The sequence below is a fragment of the Micromys minutus genome (genome assembly GCF_963924665.1).
Source record: "Micromys minutus genome assembly, chromosome: 6".
Classification (NCBI taxonomy): domain Eukaryota; kingdom Metazoa; phylum Chordata; class Mammalia; order Rodentia; family Muridae; genus Micromys; species Micromys minutus.
The window spans coordinates 72,832,498-72,843,662 of record NC_137975.1 but is presented as its reverse complement, the minus strand read 5'-3'; the positions used below and the strand labels follow the sequence as shown (position 1 = coordinate 72,843,662).

The 11,165-nt window shown below is 45.2% G+C and overlaps 1 pseudogene across 1 annotated transcript; it reads right to left on the bottom strand.

The window, feature by feature from the left end:
- Positions 1 to 4,639: 4,639 nt before the first annotated feature.
- On the bottom strand, positions 4,640 to 5,215 carry LOC308422047 (large ribosomal subunit protein uL10-like; annotated as a pseudogene). The gene has a single exon. The product of its transcript is annotated as a large ribosomal subunit protein uL10-like (transcript).
- Positions 5,216 to 11,165: the final 5,950 nt, after the last annotated feature.

Sequence of the window (11,165 nt, the reverse complement as noted above, 5' to 3'; positions counted from 1 at the left end):
TATTCAGAGCCTTTAAAACTCCAGCCCTCGAGAAGAAGCTGGAATTTTTGTTTGTTTGTTTGGTTGGTTGGTTTTGGCCTTCTTAGTTTCCCCTCCTTCCCTTTGCTTTAAAGATGGACTTTTTCTCTGTGTCTTGACTACATGTGTGTGTTTCCTCATCCTCCACAACCACCTTTCTGCTACCGATGACTGCTGCGGCCCAAAGTATTTCAGAGACTTTTCTGCTGCTACCTATTGCTCTCAAGTTTTTTTTTTCCTTTTAATTCTTAAATTGTCAGAGAAAATGAACCTGATTAAGACTCCTAGACTCTAAGTAGCCCAGGCTAGACTTGACGATAGGACCTTCTGCTTCAGTGTAGATTGTAAGTACGAACGTGTGTGTGTCATACATTTCTAATGATGCATAGTTTCCCTATTTATTTCTTGGGACATAACTTTTGGAAGCAACATGTGCTCATAAACTCCTTCCAAGTGGAAAAGGGATCTGAGGAGACAAAACATCCAGTCATGCCTTATGTTTAAGAGAGACGGATTTGGGCCAGTGAGGTGGCTTAGAGGGTAAGGTACTGGTTGCTGAGCCGTTCCTAGGACTCCTATGTTGGAGGTCAGAAGACAGCCCTGAGTGTTGGGTCTCATGAGGACTGAACTCCAGGCAAGAGCCATCTCCACAGCCCTGTTCTTGATTGTTCTAAGTTTAGGTATAATATACCCCTTTGTTGGGTGGTCAGCCACAATGCTGAGACTTGTGATGCCCAAGTCTTCGCTGTTACAATCCCTTGTATATTTCCCCGCATCCTCTGGATGCCTGGGCTCAAGCCCTTCTTATAATGTGGAATGTAGTTAGTGTCTGTTGTTGACAACTCCCAGTGCTCCAGGGGCCACCCGGGCCGGAGAGTGAACAAGCGGTTAACTGCGCGTATAGACTACTAATAACACGGAGGTGCAGATTCCGTTCAACAATATGTAACACTAAAGAGCCTCCTCCATCTCCCCATACCCCATCAGAGACAGACAGGAGCATCAGCAAGCAGTTCAAGGCCAGGATGTTGGAGGCCAGCCTGGGTTCCATAAAGTCGTGTCGCAAAAAACCTAAAGTAACAGCAACAATAATTACAAATGATGTAAAATTTACAAACAACACACGTAAAGATGCCCAAACCGCAGTGCAGTAAGCGTCGGCTGTAGAAGCGGCTCCTTATTTTCTTCATTGTCTGCATGAAGGACATTGGTCCTGGACCTCAGTGTCAGGGGTCAAGAGTGGACAGGCTGTTCCTTTCCCTAAAATGATGAGGTGCGACAAGAATCATGCGACAAAACAAAACGAAAATACAGGAAGAGCTGCTATGGCAGGTGTAAGATTACCTGGGTTGCAAAACAAGCGAACAAACTTGCCCTGGCTTTCCTACTGGTACTTCTGCTTGAGCCGGTTGAGCGCTGGGATTTACTAGCATGAGCGACCACACCCAGCTAGTAAATTTAACCTCCATAATTAGGGTCTTCAGAAATAAAAGGAAGCAGGTGTGTGTCACAGAGGACATACTCTCTGAAATGATCCGCCCAAGAAGGTCAGCCTGGAGAAGCTACTGGTGTGCACAGGACCCGGTCCTCTGTGCGCGGTGCACAAATGAATGGTGATCCTCAGGTTTCCTTAAAGAGCGCTAGACCAGAAGGCTGTGCGATTCAGAATTGGCTTTTCAGGTAAGATGACTGATGCTCAGGAGGGAAACTCAGGGAGCAGGGAAGCGACCTCGGTGATTTCCAGAATGCGGAGGCAGGCGGGCTCAGCGTCTTGTCCCTGAGGTAGAGAGAGCAGCATCTGGCTCCAGCAGGTGCACAGGAATGCCGTGAGCCTGTCCATTAGCTTTCGCCTTCCATAAAACCCCTTGGGTAAATGCTGGTCCCAGATGAACTGGGGAAAGGTGACACGGATACTTCTACACTCCTGGATGCTCTACAAAGGAAAGATGCTTTCTGCGCCAAGCGCGCTCCCGCGCATCCCTCTGTAGAGTGTGCACAGCCACCACAGAGAAAGCATGCTCCAGTGGCGCAATCGGTTAGCGCGCGGTACTTATACAGCAGTATATGTGCGGGTGATGCCGAGGTTGTGAGTTCGAGCCTCACCTGGAGCATGTTTTCTTCCCTTTCCGCCTCAAACACGTTCGGAAATGCCTTTTTCCTTCCAAAGAAAACAGGAAGTGGTAATATTTTCCGTGGTGCGAACACATAAAGTCCTCAAAAGATAAAGGGCATCTAATCCATATCAAACATAGAAGTAAAACTAGGAGCCAATAGGTTTAATTAAATTCGTACGCTAATTTCTAGGAAAGCAGAAGGAGGCTCATTGTTTCCTTCTCCCCGGCTTAATCCCAGGAAAGGATTCTTCAGCATTTGGCGAGTGCGTCAGTACCTGATAATGCCACCACTGGCCGTATGTTCTTCTATTTTCACAAGGCTTGCCGTGAGGCCTAAATCTCCAGTTGTGCCGAGTCCAGTTTTCCCACCTGTTTTAGAAAAGCCTGCCTGGATAACAACCCCTGTATCAGGGGAAGCTGAGGCAGGAAGACTGCCACTGCGGGGGAGATGAATGCCAGTCTGGGATACAAATCGGACTTCCAGGCTGGCCTGGAATACAGAGAAACTTAACCATCCCAGCTCTGTCCCTTGTCAGTTTGGCTCATATAAACATCTCCATAAAGCATACTTTATCGTGTAACGAAGAAAAAGATCGCCACCCACCAAGCATGAATGAATTAGTCTACATACAAATGAAAGTATGCTAACCCTTGGAGATGCCATTCTGGGACAGACAACCATGCTCAGTTATTCAGCATAAAACTGCTTCTGCCTCAGATTAAGGTCCCTGATGCTTGCGAGCAGAATCAAGATGAGTTAGCCCTGGGTCGGTTGACCTGGGTTCTAGGAGAAAGCAAGCTGAGCGAGCCCGGGAAGGCAATCAAGTAAGTCCCTGGTGACCTGTGTGCCGATTGCTAGGCCCCCAAAAAAATAATCATACAGGTGTCCCGCCCTACGGGACCCACAGCCAAGGCACCTAGATACTAAAACTGATATGCCTGCAGACAATGCCTCCGTGTAGAGAGTTGCTCTGCTGTGTTGCCGCGTGTTTGATTAGTTCTTCATATACCTGCTTTGTCTTGGGGAATCCCCTCACAGACCATCACCATCTTGTCAACCCTGTTCCAGGCATGCTAACTCCTTCCCCAGAGAAGGAAGTGGTGTTTATTGTTCACCTGATATCTCGTAACTTAAGTTTTAGAGACTAAAGGGAACAAGACTTAAAGAGTGATTGTCGTGTTTTATAAAAACAAAGAGAGAAGGAATGTGTTCAGTGGAGGCCAGGTATGGTATGGGGGGAGAGGGTGCCTCTGCAGGCCCGTGTTGAGGCATCCGGTCCCCCTGAGGGACCTGCCACGCAGCTGTATAGTATAGAATAGAGTTTAATCAGGACATGGTGGAGGGGAGTTGAGAGGGTAGAGACAGAGAAAGGCGGGTGGGGCGGGGCAGCCCCTTTTATAGGTAATCAGGCACACCTGGCTGTTGCCAGGTAACTGTGGGGCGGAGCTTAGACTAAATGCCAACAGTGATAGAAGGTTACTAATAATTTATGAGAGAAGAATGGAAAGATATTTAATATATGTGCTTACACACACACAAGTATTCATAGAAAAACAAAGGAGAAATGTTTATGAAAACGATAGTCTTTTGTTTGTTTCAAAACAGGGTCTCTAAAAAAATAAATAAATAAATACGGGGTCTCTATATAGTCCAGGCTGTCCTAGAACTCACTATGTGTCCAAGTTATCCTTGAACTCAGAGATCTGCTGGCCTCTGCTTCTGAGTGTTGGGATTCAAGGTGTACACCACCATCATACCTGAGTGTTGGGATTCAAGGTGTACACCACCATCATACCTGAGTGTTGGGATTCAAGGTGTACACCACCATCATACCTGAGTGTTGGGATTCAAGGTGTACACCACCATCATACCTGAGTGTTGGGATTCAAGGTGTACACCACCATCATACCTGAGTGTTGGGATTCAAGGTGTACACCACCATCATACCTGGATGTTGTGCTTTGTTTTGTTCTGCTTTTTGAGTCAAGGTTTTTCTGTAAAACAGCCCCGGCTGTCCTGGAACTCGATTTGTTTACCAGACTGGCCTCAAACTCAGAGACTCACACGACCCTGCCTCCCAAGGGCTGGGACTAAAGGGGAGCAACACGACTCCTTAGCTTCTTAAATAGCCCTGTTATCTTTTGTGCCTACAGACGTTGTTTTGTCTGCATGTATGTCTGCATATCACATGCTTCCCTGTGGGCTAGAGGAGGGTGTCACTGCGTTGTGACTAGAGTGTCACACCTGAGTAAGGAATGTGCCGCCTCCCAAATGCAAACTGTCAGTAGATAATGGGCTTCTTTTTGGTTCTAGGAGGATCAGGCGCAGTAATTTACTCACATTTCTAGGTTTTCCCAGCATGCATCACACCATTGGATTACTAATGGGATTCCATAGGTAAAGGGCTGCTAAGGTTTTGTTGTTGTTGTTGTTGTTTTTAAGAGAAGTAAGCCTTTATTTCCATCTTTCTCAAATTAAGCAGGCTGAGTTGGTTGCATTGAAGGGATTAGTCTAAGAGACCAAATCCCAGATCACCATCTGATTCCTCCGACTCTTCCTTTGCTTCAGCCTTGGCTGGGGCTGCAGCAGCCGCAGGAGCAGCAACTGCAAATGCAGATGGATCAGCCAGGAAGGCCTTGACCTTTTCAGCAAGTGGGAAGGTGTACTCAGTCTCCACAGACAAAGCCAGGGCCCGCTTGTACCCATTGGTGATGGAGTGAGGTACTGAGAGGCAACAGTCGGGTAGCCAATCTGCAGACAGACGATGGCCACATTGCGGACATCCTCTAGGAAGCGAGAGTGCAGGGTCTGCTCAGTGATGTCCAGCACTTCAGGGTTGTAAATCTGCCATTGTGAAACACCTGCTGGATGATCAGCCCAAAGGAGAAGGGGAGATGTTCATCAGTGTGTTTAGCAGTGTGGCTTCACTGGCTCCTACCTTGTCTCCAGATTTGATCAGAATTTCAATGGTACCTCTGGAGATCTTAGTGGTGGTAACTAGAGCTTGGAAGAAAGAGGTCTTCTCAGGCCCCAGACCAGTGTTCTGAGGCTGCTGAGTTTTGGTTGGATGTATTTTCCCCATGTCTGAAGCACAATATCTTTGCAGAGGTATATTTCTCACTCACTTGATATGTCCATAAACTGTGTATGTATGTATCTATGTATGTTTATATATATGTGTGTGTGTGTGTATGTGTGTGTGTGTTGATGTGTGTGTATGTATGTGTGTGTATGTATGTGTGTGTTAATGTGTGTGTATGTATGTGTGTGTATGTATGTGTGTGTTAATGTGTGTGTATGTATGTGTGTATGTATGTGTGTGTTAATGTGTGTGTATGTATGTGTGTGTGTTGATGTGTGTGTGTGTGTATGTATGTGTGTGTGTTGATGTGTGTGCATGTATGTGTGTGTTAATGTGTGTGTATGTATGTATGTGTGTGTGTATGTATGTATGTGTGTGTATGTGTGTGTTGATGTGTGTGTATGTATGTGTGTGTGTTGATGTGTGTGTATGTATGTGTGTGTGTTGATGTGTGTGTATGTATGTGTGTGTTGATGTGTGTGTATGTATGTGTGTGTGTTGATGTGTGTGTATGTATGTGTGTGTTGATGTGTGTGTATGTATGTGTGTGTATGTATGTGTGTGTTAATGTGTGTGTATGTATGTGTGTGTTGATGTGTGTGTATGTATGTGTGTGTGTTGATGTGTGTGTATGTATGTGTGTGTTGATGTGTGTGTATGTATGTGTGTGTATGTATGTGTGTGTTAATGTGTGTGTATGTATGTGTGTATGTATGTGTGTGTTAATGTGTGTGTATGTATGTGTATGTGTTGATGTGTGTGTGTATGTATGTGTGTGTGTGTTGATGTGTGTGTATGTATGTGTGTGTATGTATGTGTGTGTTAATGTGTGTGTATGTATGTGTGTGTGTTGATGTGTGTGTATGTATGTATGTGTGTGTTAATGTGTGTGTATGTATGTGTGTGTTAATGTGTGTGTATGTATGTGTGTGTGTTGATGTGTGTGTGTGTATGTATGTATGTGTGTGTGTGTGTGTGTGTGAGAGAGAGAGAGAGAGAGAGAGAGAGAGAGAGAGAGAGAGAGAGAGGGACTTTTCTCTTTTGCTCTGATCAGATACCTCACAGGTAGAAGTTTAATAAAAGAATAGTTTGTTTTGACATATAGTTCAGGTAGTTCAGGGCAAACAGTTCCCTGTGTTGGGGCGACGTGGAGGGGGCCCGGCTCCTGCTCCTGACCATGGCTACAGGACATTGCTCCCATCTTGTTTGTCAGGAAGCAGAGAAAGCTGTTGTCATCTGGCTCTTTTCTTTCCCCCATTTTAGTCTGTCGGGAACCACAGCCCGTGATACGGTGCTGCTTACACGAGGGGACTCTCTCCCCTCAGTTAATCTTCTCTATAAAATTTGTCACAGGTTCAATGCTGTGCGTCACTGGTGCTCCATGTATTTTTCGATCTTGCTGCGACAGAACTCTCTTGTCATATTTTTTAAAAAACATTTCTTTGATTAGAACAACTCTACAAATATCAATTCTTTTGAATTGAACACAGAGCCAAGCATATTGCTGTCTGGTAGACATAATCTAACAGAAATTTCCACAGGTTCGGAATATGTTACACTCAAATCAAGCCTCCCTCCTGAGCTCTTTATCTTAATAAAGTCAGCACACAAATCCACAGTGAGTACTTCCCCACGTGTGTTCTAGATGATGTAACAGAAAAAGAGAGTAAGAAGCCTTTGCTCTCTAGAATTAAATCCTATAAGAAAGACAGAAGACATAAACAACGAGACACCCAGTGCATTATTCCAGGGCTTAAACGAACTAGGCAGGACCATCCAGAGTTTCAGGGGAGCCTCAGAGCTATGTAGTAGGATCCAATGTTAAAAGTATATATCACTACTACTCAGCTATTGGAAACAATGAATTCATGAAATTTATAGGCAAATGGATGAAACTAGAGACTATCATCCTGAGTGAGGTAACCCAGTCACAAAGGAACACACATGGTATGTACTCACTGATAATCGGACACTAGCCCCAGAAAACTCTGAATACCCAAGAAACAATTCACAGACATTATGAAGCCCAAAAAGAAGAAAGGCCAAAATTGGGATTCCTCTGTTCTTCTTATAAGGGACAACAAAACAATCACAGGAGGAAATTTAAGGTCAAATAGAGAAACAGGGACTGAAAAAAAGATCATTCAGAGACTGCCTCACCTTGGGATCCACCACATATGCAGCCCCCAAAGCCAAGCACTCAAGCCAAGAAGTACTTGCTGGCAGGAACCAGATAGAGATGTCTCCTCAGGGCATCTGCCAGAGTCATACAGATACATCTGAGCATGCTTGCAGCTAACCAGTGAACATGGGGACCCCAATGAAGGTGCTAAAGAAAGGACTGAAGGAGCTGAAAGGGGTTGCAGCCTCATGGAAAGAACATTATCAACCAACCAAACCCTCCACAATTCCCATGGACTAAAACACCAACCACTGAGCCCACATTGAGAGACCTATGGCTCCTGTTGCATATGTAGTTGAAGATATGTGTCTGGCATCAATGTGAGAAGAGGCCTTTGGTCCAGGGAGGGCAAATTTTTCCAGTGTAGGGGAATGCCAAGGCAGTGGGGTGGAGAGGGTGATTAGGAGCGAGTGCACCTTCGTGAAGACAAGTGGAGGGGGAGGGAGGATGGGAGCAGAATGGGGTAAAGGGATAACATCTCAAATGTAAATATAGAGTATTTAATTTAAAAAGTATATAGCACACACACACACATACACACGGTTAGAATAGGTGCCTGTAGATATAATTAAATTTATATCCACATGAGTCTTAAATAAGACAATGTCTGTAGGGGAAAATAGAAATAGATTAATAAATCACAGAATATGTATGAAGTGTTACTTTTTTCTCTCTCTTTTCTTTTGAGATGGGATCTCCATGTAGTCCTTGCTGTCTGTTTTGGGATTTGCTATTTAGACCAGGCTGACCTGGAACTCACAGAGATCTCCTGGCTCTTGAGTGCTGGAATTAAAGGTGTGTGCCACCACATCCAGCCCTGAGGAGCTACTTTGTGTAAGGCTGTTACAGAAATCTTCTCTAAACAATCAGTGTTTAAACAGAAATATGGTTTAAAAACAAAAGAGGAGAAATCCTGTATTTGGTCTGAACGTGGGTGTGGCCCCCCAAAGCATTGTAAAGCAGAAAGAAGTTGTTAATGAGAAATTTTCAACTGAAGACTTTTTAAAAATGTACTTTAAAATGAAGGTGAAAGTAAAGGCAGCCCGGTCCTGTCATCTTAGAGCCCAGCAGGCTGAGGATCATTAGTTCATGACTGGCAACCAACATGGCCAATCTGTGACCACAAGCACCAGGCCCTTCAGGAGAAGAGGACATGACTATTAATGTACAGACAAGATTGTTTATTGTAGATGTAAGGGAGAAAGCAGGCAGAGGGGAGAGTCCTGTCTGAACAAAGCTATAGACTGATCCAGACCACGAGAGGAGAGAGGGAGAGAGAACAAGAGCCGAGCACCCTCCACACACACACACACACACACACACACACACACACACACTAAGAGACCAGTATAGTCAAAATGCTTGAGTTATTTACGGATGAGGCTGGGTGAACAGAAGAGAAGGCCAGCCCCCAGGAGGGAGAGGTTCAGGGTACGGGTGACTAGTTCTGCAGGTACTGAGTAAGGTTTATCCCAGGTTTCTTTGAGACCAACATAGGGAAGACTGGGGAATGGAGTAGGGAAAGTGGGTTAATGGGAACAAAGTATAAGAACAGACAGTTTATATGCTAACTTTAAAGATCACTGGTAAACAGTTAGCTGGGAATAGTGGCTCTTGTCTACATGTCAGTACCTTAGTGGCTGAGGCAGGAAGATCAAGGTGAGCTCAAGGCCACTTTGGGCTACAGAATGAGGCTTTGTTTCATAAAACGGAGAAAGCTGAACACCATGAAGCATGCCTGCATTAGCAGCACCAGATGAGGAGTTGGGGGGGGTGGAGGAAGAGGAGGGGAAGGAGGAGGAGGAGGAGGGGAAGGAGGAGGAGGAGGAGGAAGAGGAGGGGAAGGAGGAGGAAGAGGAGGGGAAGGAGGAGGAGGAGGAGGGGAAGGAGGAGGAGGAGGAGGAAGAGGAGGGGAAGGAGGAGGAGGAGGAGGGGAAGGAGGAGGAGGAAGAGGAGGGAAAGGAAGAGGAGGAGGAGGGGAAGGAGGAGGAGGAGGAGGAAGAGGAGGGGAAGGAGGAGGAAGAGGAGGGGAAGGAGGAGGAGGAGGAGGGGAAGGAGGAGGAGGAGGAGGAAGAGGAGGGGAAGGAAGAGGAGGAGGAGGGGAAGGAGGAGGAGGAGGAGGAAGAGGAGGGGAAGGAGGAGGAGGAGGAGAAGGAGGAAGAGGAGGGGAAGGAGGAGGAGGAGGAGGAGGAAGAGGAGGGGAAGGAGGAGGAGGAGGAGGGGAAGGAGGAGGAGGAGGAGGAAGAGGAGGGGAAGGAGGAGGAAGAGGAGGGGAAGGAGGAGGAGGAGGGGAAGGAGGAGGAGGAGGAGGAAGAGGAGGGGAAGGAGGAGGAGGGGAAGGAGGAGGAGGAGGAGGGGAAGGAGGAGGAGGAGGAGAGTAGCTACAAGTTGAAGGCTATTCTGGTGTTCATAGTAGGTTCAGCTCTCACAACATCTCTGGTCAAATAGCTAAAATCAAATACTGACAATGGTAAGTGCTGGCTGATCTGGACATAATACGAGTTCTCACAGAATGCTTAGGAGCACTTTATTTTGCTAAATATAAATTTGTATCTTGGGGTTGGGGATTTAGCTCAGTGGTAGAGCGCTTGCCTAGCAAGCGCAAGGCCCTGGGTTCGGTCCTCAGCTCTGAAAAAATAAAATAAATAAATAAATAAATAAATAAATTTGTATCTTACAACCCAGTGATTTCTACTGTCTGCCTGTCAATCTGACAAACAAGTGCTTGTGTTCACCCAAAAGTCATGTGCAAGATGGATCAGGTAGTGATTTTTATAATATCTTTGGCTGGAGACAACCTGATGGATAAGTATATTGTAGCAGACCTGGAAAACAGAAGTTGATGGGAAAGAACACTATTTCTGTTGTTCTCATTTTTAACCACCACACCCAGCTTAGGCAGTCTGTTTTCAGTCATAAGCATTGACAAAGTCTATAATCCTAGCATGAGGAGAGGAAAAATTGGGACCTCAGAGTCCTTCTCTTCCATGTATAGGTGTTCAAGGCTGGACCCAGATGACTCCAGGCCCTGTCACAAACAAACAAACAAACAAACAAGCACCCACAAAATAAACAGCAACACTAGTACAACCAACAAAAATAAATACATAACACATAGTACAAATTTCAGAGATAATATTGGTTGAAAACAGCCAGACACACAAAAAAAAATGCAGATTCTGTGTGGTTTAATATATATAAAGTTATTAAAATAAGACAGCTCAGGAAGTGGCTGTCTTGTGGAAGGTGTGGCATGAGAGGAAAATGGAGGTAGGACAGGACTCTAAACCTGCAAAACTCATTAAGTGGCACACACATTCATGGTTTTCACTCTGTAATCTACTCTTAGTGGAGTAGAAAAACTGAATGAGAAAGAAAGCTTTGGGTGCTCAATTGGATAATCCTAAATGATGTCATACAAGTTAGGAAGAATCGTGGAGCAGCGGGAAGCTCACCGACCATGGGGACTTGGATTGCTTCCCTGTGTACAGATCTTCCCACCTTTCTTTCTCCCTCCTTTCTATAACACTTTTGCAACTTTTTTGGGCTATTCCATTTTATAGATTTTAAACTTACTTTTTAAAAACAAACTTTAATTTTGTTGACACGTTAATTTTTTTAAGCTTTATTTCCAGTTTCTAGGAATCGGAAAGTTTCTTTTTTTTTTTTAATGATTTATTTTATTTATATGAGTACACCGTTGCTATCTTCAGACACACACAAGAGGGCATCTGATCCCATTACAGATGGTTGTGAGCCACCATGTGG